The sequence below is a fragment of the Egretta garzetta genome, unplaced genomic scaffold (assembly GCF_000687185.1).
Source record: "Egretta garzetta isolate BGI_Z169 unplaced genomic scaffold, ASM68718v1 scaffold289, whole genome shotgun sequence".
NCBI classification, from domain to species: Eukaryota; Metazoa; Chordata; class Aves; order Pelecaniformes; family Ardeidae; genus Egretta; species Egretta garzetta.
The window spans coordinates 1492526-1505119 of record NW_009260801.1 but is presented as its reverse complement, the minus strand read 5'-3'; positions in this window follow the sequence as shown (position 1 = coordinate 1505119).

The following is a 12594-nucleotide window of genomic DNA, read 5'->3' as shown; positions in this document are numbered from 1 at the left end:
AAAGTGAGTTGTTTTCACAGAATACATTATGTGTGCATAACAAGTCATCTAAATCAATGCTGTATGTTGTCTTTAGGCAATTATTTTCTCCACTATTTGTCAAAGGTAAGAAGTAAATTCCAAGCAGTTCTGAACTGTTATTTTGTTGTAATTATCCTTCCCTTTTAAAAAGATACTGTGATTTATGATTCAAAATGAGTGTTTCAGGGTTACTTTCTGGCATTCATTATGTCAAAGAGAAAAACAATTAAAACCCAGGTACGTAAGAGACTTGTAGATGCGAGAGTGTGCAGCACAGCCTGAAATTAATTTGAACACTGAAGATTTATAAATGCACTTTGTGTACTTGATGGTAGCGTTAGATCTATTGACTGTCATCTGAGTACAATGTAAGCCTACTCTAAAACTTAATTTTAACCTTTGCCAACATTGTAAGAACAATCTTGTGACAGAGTGTGTGTGCGTGTGTGTGTATCTGTGTGTACATGTATACATGTGCGTGTGCTCTGCACTCCACAAGGGAGCAAGGCATCAAATTTGTAGGATACAAGGTTAATGGTGCACTACAAAGGGTGGCTCGGGGGAACATCATTAATATCATTGTTGAGAAATGTGAAAAAATGCACAACAATAAGAGACAGCTTAAAAGTGGTAACTGAATCTGTTCTTAGGGGTATGTTTTCTGAGTTTCTCTGTTTAGAAGGAACAAGCTGTGTGATTTCCATTAGTATCCCTCAAGAATTTTTACAGCTTCTGGATTACAGCTACCATAAATCCCACTGGAAATGCTGTAACCATACTTGTCATCAACATCCTAGCCTATAATATCTGTACCAGTTTGCTTTTCCCACTTGACCCACTTTCCTTGTCATTCCTGGTACACGGCACCACTGTTCAGGTGCAGTTTTACAGAAATAAGGGAGGCCAGAGCCTTCCTTTCATTACTTTTACTTGAATGCTAGAATGTTCTCCAATTTGGAGTTTAGGGGCATTAAATTAGCCATATGACAGTAATATTTATTAAAAAAAACCATGCTGTATTTCAGAAAGAGAAAACCAAAACATTTTTGTACAGAGGGCAGGAGAAATAACTCACATCCTTCTCCTCATTTAATATTTGATTGAATCCGTTTCCTTATTCTGATGTTTGGTTAAGACATCCTTTGGTTCATGTAGATGGACTTACACAGTAAAAAGATTACTTGTTTTATAATTCAGGCCTGTAATATGTTGGATTTTTTTCTGCATGATGTGACCAAGAATTTGATGAGACTAGACTGCCATTCATAAGGTAGCACAGCTTTTCTTTCTATTGTTGGATCTTGTCACATACAATTTATGTGTTTGGAATTAATGTTTGTGTTAGAAGTCAACCAGCAGTATATATAGGCAATGTACCAATAAAAGGCAGTATCTTTTGACATTACATCAATTCTAAAACTTTATTAAGCATAAATGACCAGGCTCACTTTACAGATATTTTGTTGAGCACATTCTCTATGGGATTATCCACCATAGAGCTGGATGACATACAGATGTTTAGTGAGTCCTATTACCCTATTTTCTACCCTCCACTGAAGTTGTAACATTTAAATCTTTTTTTAAATGACCCTCCAACATTGCCAGTCCCTATGGAATGTGGCCAGGTGGGTGTATTAATTCTATTTTTGTTCATATTCCTCTCTTGCCCAGTGCCCTGCTTTGAGCAACAGTTTATGGGTTTACAAATAAATTCTTCATTCAAGAGACAACATCTTGGTGTTTATTTTCTTTTCTGAACCACTGCATCCTTATGTGTATTTGTCTGCAACTCAGCCAACACTTCAGAAATCCTTTATCTTGCCATATTTTTTTCTGACTCAAGATAGGTTTTGCTTTATGTTGCTCCACCTTGTTCTTTTCATAGTCTGTCTCACTTAGACTTCAGCTTGAGGCTTTGCCTTTCTCCTGAGATCTTGCCTTGTGCCATGTTTCATAAACATCCGTCTTGATATGGACAGTAGCTCCTGATTGAGAAGGCTTCCTATAGATTCAAATCTCTTTACTTAATATATGGTTCAAGAAAATAAAAGATACAGAATTCTAACAAGTACTCTTAATTCTGTTTTTCTTTGGTAAGAAATGCATCTCTTCTTTCATGCACATAATTGAATTCTAAACTATACCATCTTACACCACTAAAAAATTTCAGAGGAAGATAGTCCCTGGAGTCCCCTCCTAATAAATTTTTTTTTCAACTAAAGACTTATTAATCAAAGCTCAGAGAATACGAAACTTTGGAAGTAAGTCCCTAGCACTGAAAGACAGAGGCTGGTTTTAATTCTTTTGAAATAATTTTAATTTTTTCATAGGTGGAGATATAGGTGATAATTCCAGTAGAAAATCAAAGTTGAAATTCAGCCATGTTTATACAACAATGAAAATTGAGCTTGGGTGCTATTTTCCAAACCAAGAATATATATACATACACATCTGTCTACACAAATGAGATTTTGTTCCCAGCTTGTGTGTGCATGAGTCCTATATGCACATCTTTCCCTCACTTTTCTTAGCAGATGAACAGTTCCAGTTCAGGCTGGTAATGTTTTATTGCATATCACAAATGGGAGCTGAAAAAAAAAAAATTGTGAATGTGCCATTCACTGAAATAATATTTACTTTGTCAGTTTGAATAACATCTGCACGTGCTGCTTCAATCTTTCTACCAGTGTTTGACCTCCATTTTCTCTCCTATCTCTACTGATTATGAATTATTATTTAAGCTCTAAACACAAAAGTCTATTATGGTTTTTGACCTTGGTCATTCATGTCTCTTTTATATCAAGGTCTCGCACTTACCTGTCCTCTCATAAATTAAACTGGATTTCATATTTATCAAGTAGTCAGAAATACTGCTACAGCACAACTGGTTCTTGACTTTTGGCAGACATTAAATAATCCATAATGAAAAAGACAAACTATTTATACAAAAGACACTATAAATTATGTTTAAGTTATAGAAAGTCTCTGGTTTTCCACCGTTAGGTTTTGGATACCTTCCTATGAATTTGATGCAGGTTGTCTTGTACCAAGAAAATGTGACGCTTCTACAGAAACAACATTCTAGTAAAAATATACAACAGACAGGTAATCCTCAAAAATCAGCATGATGTCTATGCTATTGGAAATAAGTTTTCCTGCTGTTATTATTTCTGGACTTGGAATTACATCTCCAAAGAGCCTCAGAGTTATGTCGAAAAAATGTAGCTATTGTACCAACTGGAATAGTCTAGATTGTCATGGAGCTATATGGCAGGAGGGCAACTGGAAAGAGAGAAGAGGTCAGGGAAGTTTTCTAAACTTCTCTTTGAGGATGAAGTGTATGAACATTTAGAAATGTCCTCTAAAAGGAAGACAAAGAAAGAGAGGATGAAGTCTTCTTGATAAAGACTAGGGGAGACGGCTGCTGCTGTGGGAGAGGCATCAGAAGAATGATCAGATCTACAGAGGAAACTTCAGGCATATAAACCCAGACATCTTCAGACAGGTCTGTACTCAATATGTCTGCACTCTGCCCCCCAGGTATCCAGTGGTTTGGACATTAGGATACCAGCCCAGTCACTGGTTTGAGCTCACCCAGGCAGAGGAAGCTGGGAGTCTAAATCCTCTCCCATTCTGTCACAGCGTATGTGAGGGGCTCCGTGAACAAAACTCCTTCATCTCCCTCTCCTTCCCGCCTCCCAGCCCCTGAAGTGGGAGAGAAACTTCTAATTAGTATTAACTAATGAGATATGGAAATTGTCTTTAGTGCCAAACAAAATTTTTGTATCAGATATATATAAGTAAGTAGTTTCACTCCTTGGTATATGAAGGAAATTTGTATAGTTGATGGTTTCTCAGGACAGCAGATAGCTATTCTGCTCTACTTGCAATGTGAAAGTAATCTACTCCTAAAGGTTTATCTCTGAAAACTCACCCATCCTCTTCTTGAAGTTTCATAGAACAGGTTTGTAATGTTCATGTGAATGATTGAAAGCCATCTTTTGAGCATGCTAATGTGATTTCATACATTAAATTGTCTCTTAATAGCAGTAAAATTGTGTTTTCTGTCATCCAGGGTTTATACATTTGCTTTAATAATTATAAGAGCAGGCCATTTTCTAGATAATTGCAAACATTGGCAATTCACATTTAAGTTTATGCATGAGGATATTATAGGTACTGTAAATTTTATGCTTTATGAAAGATGCAGGATTAGTCTGATACATATCTTTTATGCACAGCCATTGATTGATGTGCCAGAGACTAATAAATTTTGTCTGAAGAGTTTCACTGCAATCTGATTCCTATTCATTTGCATATGACTTCATTTTCTGAGCAGTGTAAGAGTGTAACTATTTCTTCGTAGCATTAAACTGACCTAAATCTGACATGGAGAGATTAATTCTGGGAGGTGACAGAGCAGAGGTACATGAGCACCACTGATGGTACTGAGAAGACTCAGACATGTCTGTGTGCGGTGCAAGAGATTTCGTAGATAATACAACACCCTCCGAAGAATAAGGCATAATTTGGGGACTCTAAAATTAGGGAATATTTTAAATCTTAATTTCTGAATGTTGATGTTTTTTCCAGCTGTAAATATGTGTTATGGTATGGTTTATGGAGTACTCAGATGCTATAGTAATAATCAAATCAGAAAAATCCACAGGGCAATTATTATTTCTGATTTCAGAGAAGGATTGACCAGAAATAAATAGTAAATAAATCCTAGAGACATGTATTGGACAATAAAGATAGAAGAGATCTTGAACAGTTGCTCATTATGCAAACTTTATAGCAAACAGAACTCAGGGAAAAAAGAAAAATGTGATCATGCAATTTTGACTGTCATGTAATTTATGCCAAAATACCTGAAATTTTCACCAGAAGTTTTAATATAATTATTTCTTAACTTCTAAATGTTTCATCCTACAGCCTTAATAATGTTTTTAAATGTGTTTCATTTCAACTTTTCCATGGTTTAGGGGAAAAAAAAAAAACACTTAGTGAAAACATCTTTCAGACATCTAGTTTTAGGTAAGTTTGACTAGGTTGCCTCCTGTCGTCAACAGAGATAGAGATGATGAATGAGAGAATCCTCCACAAGACAATTCAGCGCATTTATACTAGGCCTAGGGTACTTTAGCAGCTAAAATCTCATGCATCTATACTAAGCGTGTTCAAACTGTACATTTAGAAGGATTATTAATTTTAGCAGATTTTCTCTTCACTGGAAACAGCTCAGCAATATCTCCCATGGTCCAAAATATTTATTAATACACAGAACCTCCAGAGAGGGTAACAATAATAATACAATAGTACATTATGTATTAATACAATAATATGCAGATTATTACATGAGTTATAAGAAAGAAAGTTAAAGTCTGGTGTAAAGAGCAGTGGAAACTAAATCACTTAATAACAAGAAGGTCCTTATAACTTACTAATAGCTCATGCTGCAGATACTGCCTTTAGTAAGAAGAGTGTCAAATTATTAAACTGACATTTGAATGTCAGCATCCCTTAGGGTAGGTCCACATCTTTGCAGAGAAGCTAGTAAAACTAAAATCTGCTTTGTGAGAAGCCTTTGTAATCTGTGTCTGGAGTGTCAGTGATTAACAGCCATGAGGACCATGGTTATGAAGTCCACTTCTAAAGCCATGGTGTACAGACTTTACATAAAAGAGTGTTCATTTAACTAAATGCAATCTGGGCCACATTTTCAAAGGTGAATATCATGTCACATATTTCTAATGATCACTGTTGCAAAGGGGACTACATGCTAATCTGAGCAACTGTATACTCAGTTGTGTCAGACAGCACGTTTGCCACTGTACTGCTCTCCCATCTCTTTATTCAACTGCTGTGAGTTTTCAAGGCATCTCATTTAACCACAGTGTGCTTTGAGCCAGAGCTGGATTTCTAACTAACTACTGACAAACATCTGAAATACATTCCCTACTTTCAGTTGTTGAGGTTTTATTCTTTTCTTTCTTTTTTCACCCAATTCTTACATACAATGTTCTTAAGACTTGGATAATTCAGTTGTCAAATTTAAGTATGAAAGTCTAAAAATAAGGCCTCTGTTCATGCATATAGAATGTTATCAGGGTATGACTGAGCAGGGTTTGGGCAACTACTGTAATTTCAGTTTAAGGATCAATTCACCTTTGTCCATTGCCATGATGACCAGGAAGTTAGTTAATCTTAATGCAGTAGTTTTATGTAAGGAAACTATCTTAAATTATCTGAAATAATTATTCATGCTCACCCCACTGCAGTTTAATTTGTAACATCATTTGCTTCTGTTCAGGCAACTGCTGAATGTGTAGCTCATTCTCTTTGCTAGTTTAATTTTGATCTGTAACAAACAGCCACCCCTCACCTTGCTAGACCGTGCACTGATTTACATATTTTCATCACTCTCCAGTTCTGAATGAGAGATAACAGTGTTTATTAGCAAATACCATTCTCCCTACATTGTCCTTCCTAAAGACATTGTGGCCAGTGATTTTTTTTTCACATTCCAGCTGTATAACCCTTCTCGCTGATTTTCAGCATAGCAAGTTAGACCAGATTACTTCTCTATGAGGAGAATTTCCAGTTCTTTGTGCTTCTTACCTAGATGTTTAGCACAAATGAATAAGCCATTAATTTTCTTGTTCTTTTCCACCTCTATACAAATCATATGTATCACCTTGAGTCTGACACATATTTGTCTTCCCTCCCACCGGTATTGTCAGTAGGTGATGTTTAAGAAGAAAAACAAGAACTGTAAGAGAGAAGCTATCAAGTACAACTTGTACCTACAAAGCAAAAATTATGGCAAGAATGGACCATGTGATTAGTGTAATGAATCTGAAAGGCAAACCTATGAGAATAAATCCTCTTACTATGCTTTTTTTTCAGGCCCACATTTTCCTTGAAGGCTGAAGAACAGCAAAAAAATGTGGTGGTGGTCTATTTACCAGGTTCATGAGAGGAGCTATTACAGCTCAAGTTCCTTAGGCTCACAGTTGCCCTGAGTATCAGTGCTACATTATTAGATGACACTGTGACCACTGTAAATGCACTACACAGAGCCCCTCACACAGTAAAATCTGGCCGAAGGTTCAGAAACCACTGAGCCATTTTTTTTTTTCTTGTTGGAGGAATATGTTACAGGCAAGATTTAATGTAATTTGTTTAGACTCTGCCCCTGCTTGTTGCTCAAGTAGTTTCCCTGCACTGGAAACTGATCATGACTACAGCCAAAGATGGCAGCACCTCCTCTAGTGTCAGGTCAGAAAGGACTTAAAGATGCAAGGAAACATCAGGAATACAGAGGAACTCAGAAAGCCAAAAAAAGAAAAAAGAAAAAAAGAGAGCTGGTATCATTTTCCAGACCAGAAAAAGCTTCATTTACCACACTGCTTATAAACAGGACACTATCTTATTAGAAAAATACATGCTTGAAAGGTGAGTAGCAAAGTCTTGTCTTCAATTTACACCTAGGGCAGCGAAAGGTGACGATAGTTGTCAGAGATCACATATTCTGTGTGACAGAGAGAGTCTTGCTTTTCTTTGATAAACTATCCTAAGTCGTTAAGAAAAGTGAATCCCAGGAATTCAGTCGTCTGATGGAAAAGTATACCAGAAATCCTTCCTCTAAACTAGATAACACAGCTCAAATGTCACACATTGAAGACTTGCAGTAAAGCGCTCTGAAATGAGATGCAGACAAGAATTGTTAATAGGAATTATTCAGCAAGTGTATTTATGAGAATCATAAATAACTCACAAACAGGGAGGAGGGAGTGAAATTAACCAAATCAGCAATTCATTATGAATTATTCGCTCACTCTTAAAGGAGAATAACAATGACCAGGGTCTCCTGCTGTCTCAAGAGTAAGGTGAAGTGCGGTCAGTCAGCGGAGACAGCCCGGGGAACAGGAGCCGTAACAAGAGCAGAGTCCTGTCAGAGAGCTATTCCAGCCTGGCTTCCTTACGCGGAACATACAGAAATACCCAGAAAGGTAGAGGAGGAAGGAAGAAAGAAGGGAAAGGTGAAAACAAGCAAGCAAGCAAAAGAAATAAAACTCAAACTTAGACTAAAACCCCTGGAACAATTTTCAAAGATTAAGGAGTTTTCTACTGAGAATTTTTTCCCTGATACTTTATCTCTGTGTTCTTTCACTTCATGAACTCCAGAAGGGAATATTCAGTCAGAACGTGGTCTAAATACCAAAAAGGCTCTTACCTTTTAGGCAGCTGGGGTCAAATTCCTTCAGAAGAAACGTTGGGAAAGAAAGTGATGTTTGCTGCATATCTTCTGACAAGTCCTAGAAATGTGACAAACTTTTTTAATATCCAGTCTACGTCCATTATCTTTGCCTAATAGTTCTCAGCCTATCTGTACAAATCATTGTCTTACTCAGTTTTTCCTGCAGAGCTAAGTTCACGTCTCTAGCCAGCTGACTTGGATGTTAACACTATACCCTCTGCATTGTCCCACTCTCTGGAGACCTAGGATCCTCAGGCTTAAGCAAGCTACCAAGTAATACAGCAGTCTGTTGCCCATGCCATGCTGATTTAAAAAAAAAATAATTGGAAGTTGGTGGGGACCATCATTTTTTTTCTCATTCTCCCCTTACATTAACATAAGTAAAAATATTTTCTTCAGTTACTGCCAGCTTCTGAAAGGGACTCCAGTCTTAATCTAAAGTCAGCAAGAGGTGGAGGGTCTACCATTTCCCCTGTTAATTTTCATCAATTTTTACCTTTCCAGCTAAAAACATGTACCATATTTTCAGTTTTCAGTTTCAGTTTTTAGTTATCAATTCTTTCTATACTTCTTTTTCCCCTAGTAGATTAAAGAATCCTTTGTTCCCTGGTGTTTTTTCCCTGTGCATGTGGTTATAAACCATTATCAAATTACCTTTCAATCTTCTTTTTTATAAGCTTAACAAAATGAGCGCTTTAAATTTCTCACTGTAAGTCATTAAGTCTCCAGCCATTAAATAATTTTTATGGCTCTTTTTAGCACCCTCACCAACATCCTTTAAAACTATGGAGACCAGAACAGCACAGAGTATTGCAATAACAAACACACAGAGGTAAGCTCAGCTCCCTCTACCCCTGTGTTTATATACCCATGGATGGCATTAACCCTTTCCCCACAGCACCATAAAAAGGCTTTTGGAGTCATATATCTACTGTCACCCCTAAATTCCTTTCAGAGTCAGTACTTTTGAAGACAAACCACTCCATTCTCTAGGCTTAAAGTGTATTTCTGAGTCTTTTATCTAGAATTTGGTGAGACAGAATGAAACACTTCTTGATTGAAGGGTACCCATTTGCCAAGTAGAGTAGCTCCTGCAGTCATCTTTTTTCTTCCATGCCATCAGTCCTCACCTCTTCTTCAAACTTATCAGAAGTGATTTTATATTCACTTCCATGTAGTTGATGGAAAACTTTTCAAAGTTTGCTGCTAAAGTCTTTCTCAGATCCCAGGCAATACAAGCAGGGACAGTTTGGCACCACAGGCCAGGAGTGGGCTTTGTTTCAGTCATATGCAAGGTATCTTCTTATCAGTGCCTCCAAACACACACTCCAAATATGTCTCTGCTTTCCACACAGCTAAATGAAGACAGACAGACCAACACTGCTGGAGGAAAAGCAGCATAGAGAAATCCGTAGGCTTGCTCACAGTTATGCTCAAAAGTGAGGAATGGCATTTTTATTTCTATGTCTTATTATTTGTACTTGCCTAACCAGACATAGCCTGTCTAGAATTTTTACCTCTTTCTCCATGCATTTTCCCTTCTCTTCAGACAAAAAAAAAAGGAAACAAGAAAAAAAAATTGCCATTGGTTTGTTCACCTGGCTGTCTTTCTAAAGAGGATATTCTATCTGAGTCAGAACTTATGGTCAGTAGGCACTGTACACTGAAATTCTGGAAGCTGCTTTAACTAGACTGTCTAACTAAGCAGCTATAGTGGCTCCTTATGCCTTTAAAAGAACTATTTTTTTATGTTGCCTTTAAGAAGAATTTGGGTGCGTTTGCTAGTTGTCACTTTCTGATAGTTGTGGAGTTTTTTGAGTTCTCTGGTCAACAGCAAAATATACGGGTTTGAATATAAGGCTGTCAGGGGGTGGGTGGATGTTCAAGTGTTGCCTGTGCCAGTGTTAGTGGTGTCTGCACAGACGATAAAGCGAAATTAGTGTAAAGGTCGTAAGATGAAAGAAACTTCCAACTTGCAGCCAGGTCTGCTGGGAGATTTATGGACAAAAAGGAGAAAAATTCCCGGGGAGGACAAATCATTCAAGGCCAGGAAAGGGGTAGGCTAACCTCTGAGGGGAGGTTCTAGGGGAAGAAAGGCAGATCTGTCTAAATGATGGGGCAGATATCCCAATGGGTTTAGAACGCCAGGCTCAGAAACAAAGAGGCTAAGATTAGAGTTGGTGCTTATGGCTTCCCCCTCCAGTCTAGACTTCATTAAAACTGCAGGAACTGATTCAGTGTGTGGAAGTTACATGACCTTGAGGTCACACAATAAGCTTGTTTCATTAAGTCATATGCAGTTTCCATTTCTGCTTCCTCATTCAGTTTCTCTCTTGCTCTCCCTATTGACACACACTTTGTAGCCTCCAGTCCTAGGCTTTTCCTTCAAGACCTTTATCATCTCTCACTGTCCTCAACGCTCAGACTTCTTGTCCCACTATCATTAACCTAGCAAGCCCATGCTCTTCTCCCATTACACCCTAAACACCACAGTCCTTTCCATTCCAGTGTCTGTCTCGCCATGCTTTACCCTAGGATCCTTCCTTTTGTACTACTGCTAGACTTTATCTCACATGTATTTGAATCTAGGTGGTTTCTTACTACATCCCCCTTGAGTCCTTTGTAGGATGTCACCGAGAGCACTAGAGCAACAGGCTCTCAGTTTTCAGTGCAGCTGCTGGACCAGGCATGGCCTGAAGCAACTTAGAAGACAATTGCAGGGTAAGTCATTCAGAGCCCTGTCTGGAGCATTGCCAGGGCAGATGGTATCCTTTGGGAATCTATAACTGTCAAAAAATTTAACAAATCATTACCAAGCATGTGCAAACAGTGGTTTCCCAAAGATGTAACAAGTTTGAGTAGACTTCTACAGGGATGGCAAAAGCCAGATCTTTGACAAAGACCACCCTACGTATCTAACTTCAAATTCAAGTTCCAAGTCATGAGAATGCTAGGGTTTTCCAAATAATATATTTTCTTTTTTAAAAAAAATATGGTGTTTGTAGAAAAGATAAGAAAAAGTTTCTCAACGGAATGATAAAATCAGTTTGCCTAACTTGATCTGACTGCTGTAACAATTTTGAAACAAGGCAGAAAAATCTATCATTTCAGGATAAAATGAGTCACATCATTTACTCTATATGGCCTTCAGTGCAACTAGGTATTTGAAATTATCCAGGGGACCAGATTTAACACACTTGGCTATTGAGGAAAAAAAGAAACAGCACACAAATCAATGGTATTTTCAATAATGTCTCTGAATGCTGACAAACGACAGCTCCATTTCATCTTCCTTAACCCAGTGGTGCAACATTGTTCCAGTGCTAACTCAGCATCACTGATTCAAACTTCCTGTAGCAAACAGGCGTTTCTTAGAGCTCTCCTACTCAAGCATTGACAAATCCAAGGCCTGTTTAGTTTTTGATACATGATTTTAACTTCCAAATCTTTATCTATATCATGTAGCACCTCCCCATTTAATGGAGACTGGTTTTTGTTTTCCTGGATTTATCATTGTTCTATAACTATGTTTTAACTGCATTTCTAATCTGTTAAATCGTATCTTCTGCAAACACAATCTATATTGATCTAGAACTCAATTCTTCTTAATTTGATTTCCTATAGTATTGTATGAAAACCCTTACACATACAATTCAGTGTGTATTACAAAAGGGTGAGCTATCAAGTCTGATATTTCTTTTGTTGAATAGATAACTTCTTATTTTCTCCCCTTAAATTGTCCTAACTATAAACAAAATCTGTATTACAAACAAGTATTAAAGAATTCGTTATGGATACCATTCTTTCTGCAGTTATGCCACTGTTTCCCTCTGAATCTATACAGGTAGAGTATTTACTGATAGCTTTCTTTTTAAATATTTAGAGGGCTGATTTACCCATTCTGATTTTTTCTCTGAATCTTTATGAAGTGATGCCTAAACTTCATTGTATGGCAAGTGATACAACACATAAACTCTAAGAAATCCCAAGCCTAGATCTTTGCACCAGGCTAGGCATGGAAAAAGCAATAAATCAAGAATAAATATACTGATTTCAAAGAGTGTATTCTGAGCTGGCAGACTTACATGAGAAAACAGTGTTTGGCCTATTGATTTCTACTATTTGTATTTGCCTATATGATCATTACACCATGCTTGTAGTTTGAAATAGTTTCTCAAGGTTGAGTCTATAGCAAGTTATAAATCATTAGAGTTAGGAAGTCCCCCAAGTATTAAGCGCACTTTAAAATCAACATTTAAGAAAAGCTATACAGGGAAATGGGAGAAATCAGGTGCATTTTCTAATTTAAA